General features: G+C 37.4%; 1 protein-coding gene across 6 annotated transcripts in view; it reads right to left on the bottom strand.

Moving 5' to 3' along the window:
• The window catches only part of XIAP (X-linked inhibitor of apoptosis), a 63,877-nt gene extending 49,966 nt beyond the window's left edge, over positions 1-13,911 (bottom strand). For 3 of the 6 annotated variants that reach the window (XR_012493492.1, XM_074324105.1, XM_019718175.2), the window contains exons 1-2: positions 13,747-13,911; positions 13,388-13,513 (exon numbers count right to left, since the gene is read on the bottom strand). The gene's annotated coding sequence lies outside the window, so the exon portion shown is untranslated. Of the gene's footprint in view, positions 1-12,930; positions 12,951-13,140; positions 13,333-13,387; positions 13,514-13,746 lie in introns of those variants that run through there. The other 3 variants (XM_074324103.1, XM_019718180.2, XM_019718181.2) reach the window with 3 other exon arrangements.
• Between the last annotated feature and the right edge of the window lie 359 nt (positions 13,912-14,270).

Here is a 14,270-nt window from a genome sequence, read left to right as displayed (position 1 = left end):
GTTGCAGTTGGAGAAATAATAAAACATTCTACCAACAAGTACTGGCAAACAAAAGAAAGACCGCTTTCTATCAACCTGTTGCAGAAGTCACTCCTGTAGATGTCTAGGAAGAGAAATAGTAAACCAGTAATCACCATGAATAACCAAGGCAACAAGATAGCTCAGAAAGAAAGTGAAAAATCTCCAGAGAAAGCACTTGAAGATACAGAAATATGTGACTTAAAAGACAGAGAATTCAAGATTGCAGTTCTGAAAAAAGTCAACGAGATACAAGAAAACACAGATAGGCAGTTAAATGAACTCAGAAACTCAATCAAAGAACAGCATGAGCACTTTACGAAAGAGACTGAAATCTTAAAAAAGAACCAAATAGAATTTCTGGAGATTAAGAACTCAATAGAAGAAATTAAGAATGAAATAACCAGCTTAGGTAGTAGAGTTGTCCAGATGGAGGAAAGAATCAGTGACATCGAAGATAGAAACCTGGAAATGACACAGATAGAAGAAAAAAGAGACTTGAGACTTAAAAGAAATGAAAGAACTCTACAAGAACTTTCTGACTCCATCAGAAAGAGCAATATAAGAATAATGGGCATACCAGAAGGAGAGGAAAGAGAGAAGGGAACAGAGAATATATTCAAACAAATTGTCGATGAGAACTTCCCAAATTTGTGGACAGAACTGGACCCTCGAATCCAAGAAGCAAATAGAACACCTAGTTACCTCAATCCCAACAGGCCTTCTCCAAGGCACATTGTATTGAAGCTGTCTAAAATCAACGACAAAGAAAGAATCCTCAAGGCAGCCAGGGAAAAGAAGACGGTAACTTACAAAGGAAAGCCCATTAGATTATCATCAGATTTTTCAGCAGAAACTCTACAAGCCAGGAGGGAGTGGAACCAAATATTCAAACTATTGAAAGAGAGAAATCATGAGCCAAGAATAATATATCCAGCAAAGATATCCTTTAGATATGAAGGAGGAATAAAGACCTTTCCAGACATACAGAAGCTGAGGGAATTTTCTAATACACGACCTGCACTACAAGAAATACTAAAGGAGGCTATTCGACCACCATCAACAGGGACAATTTGTGGCAACCACAACTCAAAAAGGGGGAGAGTAAAGGCCTGAACGGGAATATGGGAATGGAGAAAGTAAGCGTGCTGAAGAAAATGGAATACTCTAAATATCAAACTTTCTTTTACATAAACTTAAGGGTAACCACTCAAAATAAATCCAGAATTGAAATATATACTGTAATAAAAGAAGAAACAGGGAAACATCATAGAATACCACCACACAGAAATAATAGACAACAACAAAAAGGCAAAGAAACAATGGAGACACAGCCCTACCAGAAAACTAAAGATAGAATGACAGGAAATCCTCACATATCAATAATCACCCTAAATGTAAATGGACTGAACTCACCAATAAAAAGGCACAGAGTAGCAGATTGGATCAAAAAACTAAACCCAACCATATGCTGTCTCCAAGAGACACATCTCAGCTACAAGGACAAGCATAGACTCAAAGTGAAAGGGTGGAAATTGACACTCCAAGCAAATGGTACCCAGAGAAAATCAGGTGTAGCCATAATGATATCAGATGAAACAGTCTTCAAGGTGAAAAAGATAACAAGAGACAAAGATGGACATTTCATAATGGTGAGGGGCTTGTACAACAAGAAGACATAACAGTCATCAATATTTATGCCCCCAATCAGGGAGCACCGAAATACACCAAGCAACTACTAACAGAACTAAAGGGAGAAATTGACCAAAACACAATTATACTAGGGGACTTAAATACATCATTGACAGCTATGGATAGATCATCCAAACAGAAAATAAATAACGAAATAGTAGCCCTAAATGACACATTAGATGAAATGGACATAATTGACATTTATAGAGCACTTCATCCTAAAACATCAGACTATACATTCTTTTCTAGTGTACATGGAACATTCTCAAGGATAGACCATATATTGGGACATAAAATCAGTCTCAACAAATTTAAGAAGATTGAAATCATACCATGCATATTCTCTGATCACAAGGCTTTGAAATTGGATATCAACTGTAAAAAGAAAGCGGGAAAAACACAAATACATGGAGATTAAACAACATACTTTTAAAGAAGGACTGGGTCAAAGAAGAAATTAGAGGAGAGATCAAAAGATACATAGAAACAAATGACAATGAAAATACATCCTACCAAAATTTTTGGGATGCAGCGAAAGCAGTTTTAAGAGGAAATTTATCTCATTACAGGCCTATCTCAAGAAACAAGAAAACTCCCAAATAAATAACCTCATGTTACACCTTAAAGAACTAGAAAAAGAAGAACAAGTAAAACCCAAGGTCAGCAGAAGAAAGGAAATAACAAAAATTAGAGCAGAACTAAATGAAATAGAGAACAAAAAGACAATAGAAAAATTAATGTGACAAAGAGCTGGTTCTTTGAAAAGATTAACAAAATTGACAAACCCTTGGCTAGACTTACTAAGATAAAAGAGAAGACACTGATTAACAAAATCAGAAACGTAAAAGGGAAGTTATCACGGACACCACAGAAATACAAAGGATCATCCAAGAATACTATGAAGGACTATATGCCACCAAATTCAACAACCTAGAAGAAATGGACAAGTTCTTAGAAACATATAGCCTTCAAGGCTGAACCATGAAGAACTGGAAAATCTAAACAGACCGATCACCAATGTAAATTGAATCAGTCATCCAAAACCTTCCCAAAAGCAAAAGTCCGGGACCAGATGGCTTCACTAGTGAATTCTACCAAACCTTCAAAGAGGATCTAATACCAATTCTGCACAAACTCTTCCAAAAATTGAAGAAGAGACAGTACTCCCTAACTCATTTTATGAGGCCAACATTACCCTGATACCAAAACCTGGTAAGGACAGCACAAAAAAAAAACTACAGACCAATATCTCTAATGAATACCGATGCAAAAATCCTAAATAAAATTCTAGCAAATCGAATACAACAATGCATTAAAAAGATTATTCATCACGACCAAGTGGGGTTCATCCTCGGGCACAAGGATGGTTCAACATCGCAAATCCATCAATGTGATACATCACATAAACAAAATAAAGGACAAAAATCATATGATTATATCAATTGATGCAGAAAAAGCATTTGACAAGATACAACATCCATTTATGATTAAAACACTTAATAAAATGGGTATAGAAGGAAAATACCTTAACATAATAAAGGCCATATATGACAAGCCCTCTGCTAATCTCATAATTAATGGAGAAAACTGAAGCCCTTTGCTCTACGTTCAGGAACACGACAGGGATGTCCCCTATCACCTCTGCTTTTCAACATAGTGTTGGAAGTCCTTGCCAGAGCAATCAGGCAAGAGAAAGAAATAAAAGGCATCCAAATTGGGAATGAAGAAGTTAAATTATCACTCTTTGCAGATGACATGATGCTATATATAGAAAACCCTAAAGACTCCACCAAAAAGCTATTAGAAACAATCAACGAATACAGTAAAGTTGCGGCTACAAAATCAACGCACAAAAGTCCATTGCCTTCCTATATACTAACAATGAAATCTCAGAAAAAGAAATACAAAAACAATTCCTTTTGCAATTGCAGCAAAAAGAATAAAATACCTAGGAATAAACTTAACCAAGGATGTGAAAGACCTATATGCTGAAAACTATAAGACATTTTTGAAAGAAATTGAAGAAGACACAAAGAAATGGAAAGACATTCCGTGCTCATGGATTGGAAGAATCAACATAGTTAAAATGGCCATATTACCCAAAGCAATATACAGATTCAATGCAATCCCCATCAAAATCCCAATGGCATATTTTAAAGAAATAGAACAAAAAATCATCAGATTTGTTTGGAACCACAAAAGACCCCGAATAGCCAAAGCAATCTTAAGAAAAAAGAACAATAATGGAGGTATCACACTTCCTGACTTTGGCTTGTACTACAGGGCTACAATAATCAAAACAGCATGGTATTGGCAGAAAAACAGACACATAGACCAATGGAATAGAATTGAGAACCCAGAAATAAAACCACATAAATATGGACAGATAATTTTTGACAAAGAAGCTAAAAACATACAATGGAGCAAAGACAGCCTCTTCAATAAATGGTGCTGGGAGAATTGGATAGCCACGTTCAAAAGAATGAAACTGGAATGCTACTTGTCACCATGTACCAAAGTTAATTCAAAATGGATCAAAGACTTAAGCATAAGACCTGACACAATAAACTGCATAGAAGAAAACATAGGTACTAAACTTATGGACCTTGGGTTCAAAGAGCATTTTATGAACTTGACTCCAAAGGCAATGGAAGTAAAAGCTAAAATAAACGAATGGGACTATATGAAACTTAAAAGCTTCTGCACAGCAAAAGAAACCATTGACAAAATAAAGAGGCCACCAACTGAATGAGAGAAGATTTTTGCAAACAGTGCCTCCGATAAGGGGCTAGTAGTATCCAGAATATACAAGGAACTCATGCAACTCAACAACAAAAAACAAACAACCCAATTGAAAAATGGGCAGAGGACTTGAAGAGACATTTCTCCAAAGAGGACATACAAATGGCAAATAGACATATGAAAAATGCTCAACATCACTAATCATCAGAGAAATGCAAATCAAAACCACAATGAGATATCACCTCACCCCAGTCAGAATGGCTATCATCAACAAGACAAATAGTAACAAATGTTGGAGAGGCTGTGGAGAAAAAGGAACCCTCATACACTGTTGGTGGGAATGCAGACTGGTGCAGCCGTTATGGAAGGCAGTGTGGAGGTTCCTCAAAGAATTACGAATAGAATTGCCATATGACCCAGCAATCCCTCTCCTGGGTATCTACCCAAAAATCTGAAAACATTTAGAGATAAAGACACGTGTGCTCCAATGTTCATTGCAGCTTTGTTTACGTGGCCAAGACATGGAAACAACCAAAATGTCCTTCGATAGATGAATGGATAAAGAAGTTGTGGTATATATACACAATGGAATACTATTCGCAGTAAGAAAAGATGATATAGGAACATTTGTGACAACATGGATGGATCTTGAGAGAGTAATGCTGAGCGAAACAAGTCAGACAGAAAAAGCAGAGAACCATGTGATTTCACTGATATGTGGTATATAAACCAAAAACAACAAAAGAACAAGACAAACAAATGAGAAACAGAAACTCATAGACACAGACAATAGTTTAGTGGTTGCCAGAGGGTAAGGGGGTGGGGGTGGGAGATGAGGTAAGGGGGATCGAATATATGGTGATGGAAGGAGAACTGACTCTGGGTGATGAACACACAATGGGATTTATAGATAATGTAATACAGAATTGTACACCTGAAACCGATGTAATTTTACTAACAATTGTCACCCCAATAAATTTAATAAAGTAAAAGAAAAGAAAAGAAAAGAAAAAATAAGGTACTATTTTTGTCCGGTTTGGCAGAGATCGCCATCACTATCAACAATAAAAATTCAGTTGTGGGAAAGTTATGGGACAATAGGCACCCTTGCTGGTGAAACTAAAAATTTGTATATCTTATCTAGAGGATAATCTGGCAATATGTTCCAAAAGTCTTAAATATATGATTGATTACCTTTTGAGCAAGACATTCTAGTTCTAAGCATTAACTCTAAGGAAATGATCAGGGAAGTGTTAAAAAAGTGTTTACATTATATGAATGTTCAATAAGGATATGCTTTGTATAAAAACAACAAAATTCAATGTCCAACAAAAGAGGACAACACTTTGGTAAAGTGGATACTAGGCAACCATTAAAAACTCAGGTTGCAGAAGAATACTAAAGGATACGGACACATGTTCATGATGTATTAAGTGAAAAAAGCTGGTTGCAAAAGAACATTTTGCAGTATAATCTCAATAACAATACAGATATATAAAGATTAAGGCTAAATTATGCATCAAAATTCTACTGTGGTTATCTCTGGGCAGTGGAGTTGTTGATTTTTATTTTCTTCTTGTTGCTTTTCTTAATTTTCTAAACTTTACCCAGTAAATATGCTAGATTTGAATCAAAAGAAAAAAGCAGTTGGGGTCCTGATTCATCAGGTCCCTTATACAATCTTGCCCAGAAGACTAGGGTGTTATTTGGCTATTTTCCATGTGACAATGCTTCCTTCATCTGTGAACACACTGTCCCAGTAAACTACAAATAGCAGGGCTTGGTACTGCAAAGTTTTGGCTTTTCATTCACAGAAGATAATTTTATAATTTACAACTGGAAAGGGAAGGCTATGTTCTTGGTCCTTATCTTTTTGCCATTCTGAGAATTTTTGCCAGTTTGCTACTTTGTAATATTACTGTTAGATAACTGCCTCTGAGCAATCCTGATGAGAAAGAAGAAATTGTAAATTGATGTCAACACTGTCAATCATGAGGTTAAAAAAAAAAAGGATACAGGTCAGCTCCCAGAGATAAAAGCAGTTAACAGGTACTGTCCACTGGTTGGGTGGCAGTATATCACATTAGCAGAGAGGGCTTAGAAACACAGGTAACACCTGTTTGAGACTTACTGTTAACCTGAGTTGAAAATAAAAGGACTTTGGTGAAAAATGTTTCTAAGTGATGTCTATTGCTAAAGGTCTGAACTGTTCACTAACCGCCTTGTAAAAATAATTAATTTGGGGCCTGGTAAGAAGAAAAGAGCCTCTCCTGATCTCTGGTCAAAAATTTCCCTACAATAATTTTTACAAAAGGGCAGCTCAAATCAAGGACACTGAAAAGTAAAATCATTATATTTTATAGACACCCACGAGCAAAACTTGTTCACCATAACTATGTTTGTGCGGAACAGGGTAAAGAAACCACTCTTTCATTTTAAAGATAAGGAAACTAAAGCATAAGGAGGTTAAATGATTTGACTAAGGCCATAGAGCTGGAACTCATTCTACTTGATACTTGTCCAGATAACTTATCCTGACAGAATGATTAGGATGCAGTACTTAAAAATCAGATGGTTCCACAAGTGCCATGCTGAGGTTTTTTTAATGGATGACTTGGTGAATGGGCAATACCTACCCTAGATATTTCTCAGAATTAAGTATTTTCTTCCATGATCATGTTGCAATCTCAAGCAAGTGCTGAAACAAGTTCTTGATAAAAGCCAAAGTCTTTTGTTTTTCCTCAGTAAAAATATTTATTTCTATCTGAAAGCCACTGTGCTGCCTATACACATTTAGTAAGTCTGTCTTCCGTCTGGCTTTTAATTTTAAAAAATGACACTTTGCTACAGTAAGTGACTACAAGCCAAATTAAAACAGCACAACATATTTAATGAGTGTCCATGGGTTCTAAACACTATCTACAAATGAATTTTTCCCTCTATCCCATCACTTTAGCCACATGTAAATACTTTCTCTAAACATGCTGAACTGAAACTGAAAATTTCTAATCCTATTTGTTTTAACACAAGGTCAAAATTTAAGCATGAGCATGTGATTCCACAGCCCACCCTCTTGTTTTTTACTATGATACCTCTGATAACTAAAACATGTAATGTACTTTACAATTTAGAATGTTTTCATGTGGTATCTAATTTAACCTATATATTATCATAATCCCCATTTTAAATATGGGCAAATTGTGGTTTTCTGGCTGGTTGTTATTCATCAAAGAGCATATGGCCAGTAAATGACAGTCAAAAATCAAACACAGTAATTGTGACCAATATATGTCTAAGAAAATTACTATAAGTTTTACTGGCAGAAGGGGTAGTCTAGCGAGGTAGCAGAAAATGTTAGGCTCTTTGCCCTTTCAAGGGTTGAAAAATTAGCTTGAGCCACAGAAAGGTAAATCACATAGCAATAAATGTATGCAGAAAGACCTGTGTTTTGAGGTTAACAAAATTATTATAGGAGTAAGGATAAAAGTTCAAACCATATATAAATATTTATAAATATACCAGGGAATGCACAGTGGCAGCAGTTTTGACGAGTTTAGGAAATCACCCTGAGCTCACTCAGTTTAACCTCTGTCTGACCATCTGAGTTCTATTCCCAGTCTCTGCAGGTGAGGGAAAGCAGAGTTTGCCACTCCAAAATATTCCTTTTTTAAATATTATTTTAAGCTGGTTATTTTTAAGAAACAAGAGACTCAGAAACAACCTTTGACCCTTCTCCTTACCTTCCTAAAGGAATTCAGACAGAAAAACATACTTAAAGGAAGGGAGCTATCACCTTAGCATAATATGATCCAAGTGCTGCAGAAAGGAAACCGCAAGGTCTGTTTGTTAGACTCCCTATTGTTTCTGGGTGGCCCAGCAAGAATTATTTTTTAACCGTATGTTTGCTCTCTCATCTACCTGTGAATTGTCTACTTTCCCTTTGAAGTCCCAGACCCCTACCTCCCTCTCCTTAGTCCAAAATGGCATATGAGCCTCAACTGCCTGATCTGTCCCAGGGTCCAATATTCAGGGCTCCTGTATGTACATACATAATAAATTTGGTTATTTTCTCCTGTTAATCTGTCACATGTCAATTTGATTATTAGACTAGCCAGAAGAACTTAGAAGAGTAGAAGGAAAATTATTTTTCCTCCCCCACACAGGTAAACCTCACTTTTCACCATGACCCAGATCCTTGAAAATACATTATAAAAGCAGTACATGATAAGTGAATCACTGGTATCCTTAACAAAGATTGGGTAGCAATAGTACCAAAATCAAATTCCAAAATGTATCAAATAGCAGAGCGACAACTGTACCATAATTAAAAATAATAAAAGTACACGCCCAGTCTTACAAAATGGACATAAATTTGCTTTTATCATACAACGGACAACCTACTATTAAATATACACAGAGAAGATAAAACATAACTCTTAAGTTTGGCCTCAAATTCTTATGGTAGACACAATAACTAATAAACAACTGCTTTCCTTAATTTCTCAGAATATAGAAAGGCCTTTTTTTCCGATTATCTGGAAGACCTTGAAAGTTTGTGGGTTTTTTTTTTCTTTTTCATCTAATGCATTTCTTTGTAATAAGCAGGCGCATTCAATCAACATTTTTTTTTTAAACCAGGTACCTACTTACTACATGCCAGCCACTGTCAATACACTGATGTTAAAGCTCAGCTCAAAGTAGAAGGTGCTCAAGGTGTGTTAGCTGGGTTACCTCAGGATGAAAATTATTTTCCTAAGAGCTACCTCAACATTTCTCACCTTAGCTCATCAATTTATTCAAAGATACCAAGTTGGTTAATTTTGATCAAAGCAATACCATCAAGAAATATGTTTAAGAGATCTTTATCTTTTGAAATACAACATGCAATGGAAGGAAAGCATGAATACTGGAATCAGAGAAATCTGGATTCAAATCCTATCTCTGCAACTTGATAGCTATTTGGACCTTGGGCAAGTTATTGAACTTTTCTGAGCTTCCACAAATTCTCCTCTGTGCTATGATAATCCCAGAATCTCAAACTCAGAAGGCCAGTTTCACTCTCTTAACCTATTATATACCCGCCCTACAAAATTAAACTAACTAGATTAGCTGGTAACACAGTAATGATACATGTATCACTTGCACCTCCAACAAATTAAAATTCAAGAATTTTGCAAGAGAATTTTAAAAATAAATGAAAGTACGAGGTCTGATAATTAAGTTCGTGAACTTCTTGCAATAACGTTGCTAACCTTTTTTGATATCAGAGGGATTATTCATTACGAATTTGTACCAACAGAACAAATAGTTAACCCAGTTTACTATTTGGAAGTTCTGAAAAGGCTGCGTGAAAAAGTTAGACAACCTGAACTTTTCGCCCATAATTCATGGCTCTTGCATCACGACAACGTACCAGCTCATGCGGCACTGTCTGTGAGGGAGTTTTTAGCCAATAAACAAATAACTGCATTGGAACTTCCATCCTACTCACCTGATATGGCCCCCAATGACTTCTCTCTTTACTCAAAGTAAAGGAAATATTGAAAGGAAGACATTTTGATGACATATAGGACATCAAGGGTAATACGATGACAGCTCTGATGGCCACTCTAGAAAAAGAGTTCCAAAATTGCTTTGATGGGTAGACTAGGCACTGGTGTCAGTGCATAGCTTCCCAAGGGGAGTACTTGGAAGTTGACTGGAGTGGTATTCAGCAATGAGGTATGCAGCACTTTTCCTAGGATGAGTTCGCAAATTTAATTGTCCTTATAAACCATAAATTAAGGACTACATCTCCACTTTGTTCTTAATTTCTTGTCCCTTTATTTAAAATATTTATTCCAAACATATTTGGGATTGTTATATGGGACTTTTTTCCTTGATAAAATCTGAGATAATCAGTTTAAAAAAAAACTATTATAATGGGTTTTGAAATTTGAATCAACTAGCTCAAACCTGTTCTACAGATGAAGGAAATGGGGCATAGAATAATATGCCTAATAAAAACTATATTTTGAAATACTTCACAACATAGGAAACGTTCAATACAGAATGTTGAATGAGAGAAAAAGGATTAAAACAATCTATATACAAAATGATCCTAAATGAAAAAAGTAAGTAAATATAAAAGAATGTGGGTTATACTTACTCTCTTTTATAATATATGACATTCCAAATACTTTGCTTTGAATCAAATGGAATAAATATATCAAAAAGTTATGAAAAAAATATGGAGGCACTGAGGCTTAGTGACTTGCTCACAATTCTACAGCTAATTGGAAACGAAGCCAAGACAAGAACCCAGAACCAGAGCTTTTCCCACTGTACCACACAACCTGTATGATACAAAACTAACATCTGTTCAATTCAATATCAACTTATTTTACCACTGTTTTTGTCTCCTCAAATCTGTTCACACAATGATGTTAAACAGTGCTACAGATTACATTTTAGATACTATTACCACATTAGACCAGAAATTAAGTTTGAGAATTGACAGCTCCTGATAATCTTCCAGCCTCAAAAGAACAAGGGCATCTATGTTGCCATATTCATCTTTGGAACCCTACCACATAGTACAATACCTGGAATACAGTAGGTGCTCTATCTATCTATCTATCTATCTATCTATATCTATATCTATATCTATATTTTAAATAAAACATAGCTTTTTTATTTTCTGTTAGCACTACCAAACTCATATATGAAACCAAACAAAAATAGTGAAATATATAGTTTCATATTTGGGGTCTCTAAGTATTTGTAATATAAACAAAGGATTCACTAAAAAAATTAATGATTATAACAAATGTAAAGGGAACATTTACATTACTAAAATATTTCAAGCACTATACAAATTAATGGTACATTAATTACAATAATTCTTATCTATTGAAATGGTCCTAATCTTAGGCACCATTACTTTGTCTGCCTAGTTGGCGTCATCAAATGCACTAGAAAGCAATAAAATTACAGGTATCATTTATAAGGGGCACTGGACGAGGACCTAGATCCTAGTCCAATCTCTGCTAATAATCAGATATATAACCCTGGGCAACATTTCTTCTTTGACTCTTAATTAACCCATTCAAAGAAAGAAAAAAGCTGAACTACTAATCACCAGGGACCTTTCCAGTTTTAATTTTTTTAAAAAATGGTTCTTATCCAGAAAGATTCTACATTCAATTTTTTCATTGTATCAAATTTGATATCCGGAATGTTAATAGTTTGCTCCGTTATATGATAATCAAAAGCGTAGCACATTTTCTAAAAATATTTAAAGACTAGTAACATACATAACTTTTTACCATCTTACATTAGGTACAACAGGAGAAAACCAAAGAAACACGAGCATGCAATAATCAATCAAGCCTCCTTTCCCAGTTGGTCTGACATGAACCACACTGGATTTCATAATACAAACAAAAAAACCAAACCAGTGATACACAAATACATATATGTACATAAATATATATACATATTGATACATACTTATCTATACTGATATCTATACTTATCTATACTGATATGTGTGTGAACTTTAAAACTTGTTTTTAATTGTAAAATCAATACTGGCTTATGGAAGAAATTCAAATAGTACATCAGGACACATGTGAAGTGCAAAGTAAAAAGCCTCCCAACCCCTCTTCACCCTGCATAAGTAACCACTGTTAACATTTTTCTTATGTAAAAAAAAATCCTTTTACGTATCCTTCAAAAAGTTACCTGAATGTATTCAAGTATACATATGCGCCTGTGTGTATAAATCTTTTAAACCTAAACTGTTGCCACTTCTTGAATGATGGGGGAAACTGTCTCAAGCAGCAGCTTCATAAGTATGTTAAATTCATTGAAAGTAGTAGCAGAGTCGTATGTCACAAAGTGGTATAGGCTTCAGAAATGTACGTTGTACTGAATACATTGAAGTTTGTTGCTGGGAGGCTATGTGGAGTGATTGCGCAGAAAGAGTGGTGAGCAAGGAGCCAGACAACCTGGGTTCTAATTTAAGTAGTCGGGTAGCTTTAGGCAAGCCATGAAATTTTCCTGTGCCTCAGTTTCTGCTTTTGTAAAATAACAAGGTTGAACTAAGATCCCTTCCAAATCAAAAATGTTATAATTCTAAGATGGCCGTCTGTAACAGTGTTCTCTTGAACTGGTTGTAACAAAAGTTAAAAAAAAAAAAAAAAGAAACATTATAGTAACCTCCAGTCTTACCAGAGTAAATTGCTATGCCTCATTAACTATCAAGGTACAGTTCTGACAGAACTAGTGACATAATTACATCTGAAAGCAAAGTAGCAGATTATTAAAATCGGGTAGGTTTTTACAAAGCTTTGATTGACATTCCTTTTTTGGAGGAGGGCCATGGCTTAGTTTCGGCAATAACCACTCTCCCTCCTCCCGAAACGAAAATAATTAAGTGTACTACGGAGTTAAAATAATGAAACTGAAAGTTAGATTGAATTTTGTTGTACTTACAGAAGATCCTGGGGAGATGACTAGACCAGCAAAGGTTGGAAAGAATTACTAGCTAATTTCCTCTTCCGGAAGCTCTTTGGCTCCTACTATTCTTTCAGCTTCACACGCCCTCACCACACGCACTCCACCCAAATCCATACATGCCACATGCATCACAAGGGAGGAGGGTCCCTTTGATCATTTTAGAAAAAGTTCTTTGACTCGATTTACCTTAGGGGTTACGGGGTTCTAGTTGGCGCCCACCCGCCCACGCCTTCTATCGTCAGTCCCAGGAACCTGGGCCTGGAGCGTTGGCGGGCACCCGCGCCGGGCGTGGGCGGCCTTCCCCCACAACGCGGGGCCCAAGGGGAAGGAGCGGAGGGGAAGGGAGGGGAAGTAAGAGGAAAGGAGGGAAGGGGAGGGGAGAAAAGAAATAGGGAGGGGAAGGAAGGAGGAAGCCCAAGCGGGCAGTACCTACCGCGCCGGGAGAGCCCGCCTGGATCGCCTGCGGCGCCCTGCGCGATCCCGAGGGGAGGGTTCTGGAGGAGGGGCGGTGCAAGCCCCAATCTGGAAATGCCAACTCCGCTCTGAGGCCCCGCCGGGCCTAAAAGGAAACGGAAGTCCCTTCTTCTCCCTCACTCGCGCCCACCAGCCCGCCCATCCCCTGGAGGTATCCCCAGGGCCTCAAAGAGGCACGGGCTGCTGTCCGACCGTCTCACGGCACAAGCCGCACCACTGGGAGCCCCCGCAGTCTCCTTCTCGCCACCCCCGCCCGGAGGCCAGCCTCCAGCCCTGCAAAGCCCCTCCTTCTTCCCCTTCCGCCATTTTCGAACTTACTCGGGCCCAACGTCCCAAAGTCAGCACTGAGGCCGCTGGGTACTCAGCTAAGGTCCAGCCACTTCCCAGGACGGGAAGGGGGCGGTCAGGGCAAACGAAGCCCTCTGTCCCCCCACCCCCACCCCGGAGCTGGAAACCAGAACCTGATGGAGCGGGCGCGCATGCGCCGTGGGCACCACGCAGTCCCCGCCCCCAGCTCAAGCGTTTCCTTTTTTAGCCTCCAAGTGTTTTTCCCCCCCACGGTTTTTACCTGCTAGGTTCTGCGGTTGAGTAGCGGAATAGAGATTAAAGTATAAAAAGATACAGAAGACAATGAACAGTTTGAGCTCTTACTATAGACCAGGCACTGTGGTAGCCACATAACGTGCACTTTGTTGTAAGGTAGTCATTCTCTTATTAAACCCATTTTACAGAGGCAATTGAGATGCAGAGAGGGTAACTATCCCAATAGCACGCAGATAATAAACGAGGGAACTGAGATTACAATATGATCTGTGACTAAGGAGGGAAAGGATGAAAGGAAA

Source organism: Rhinolophus sinicus, chromosome X (assembly GCF_036562045.2).
Source record: "Rhinolophus sinicus isolate RSC01 chromosome X, ASM3656204v1, whole genome shotgun sequence".
Classification (NCBI taxonomy): Eukaryota; Metazoa; Chordata; class Mammalia; order Chiroptera; family Rhinolophidae; genus Rhinolophus; species Rhinolophus sinicus.
Note: the sequence above shows the minus strand (reverse complement) of the source record. Positions and strands in the feature narration are given on the sequence as shown.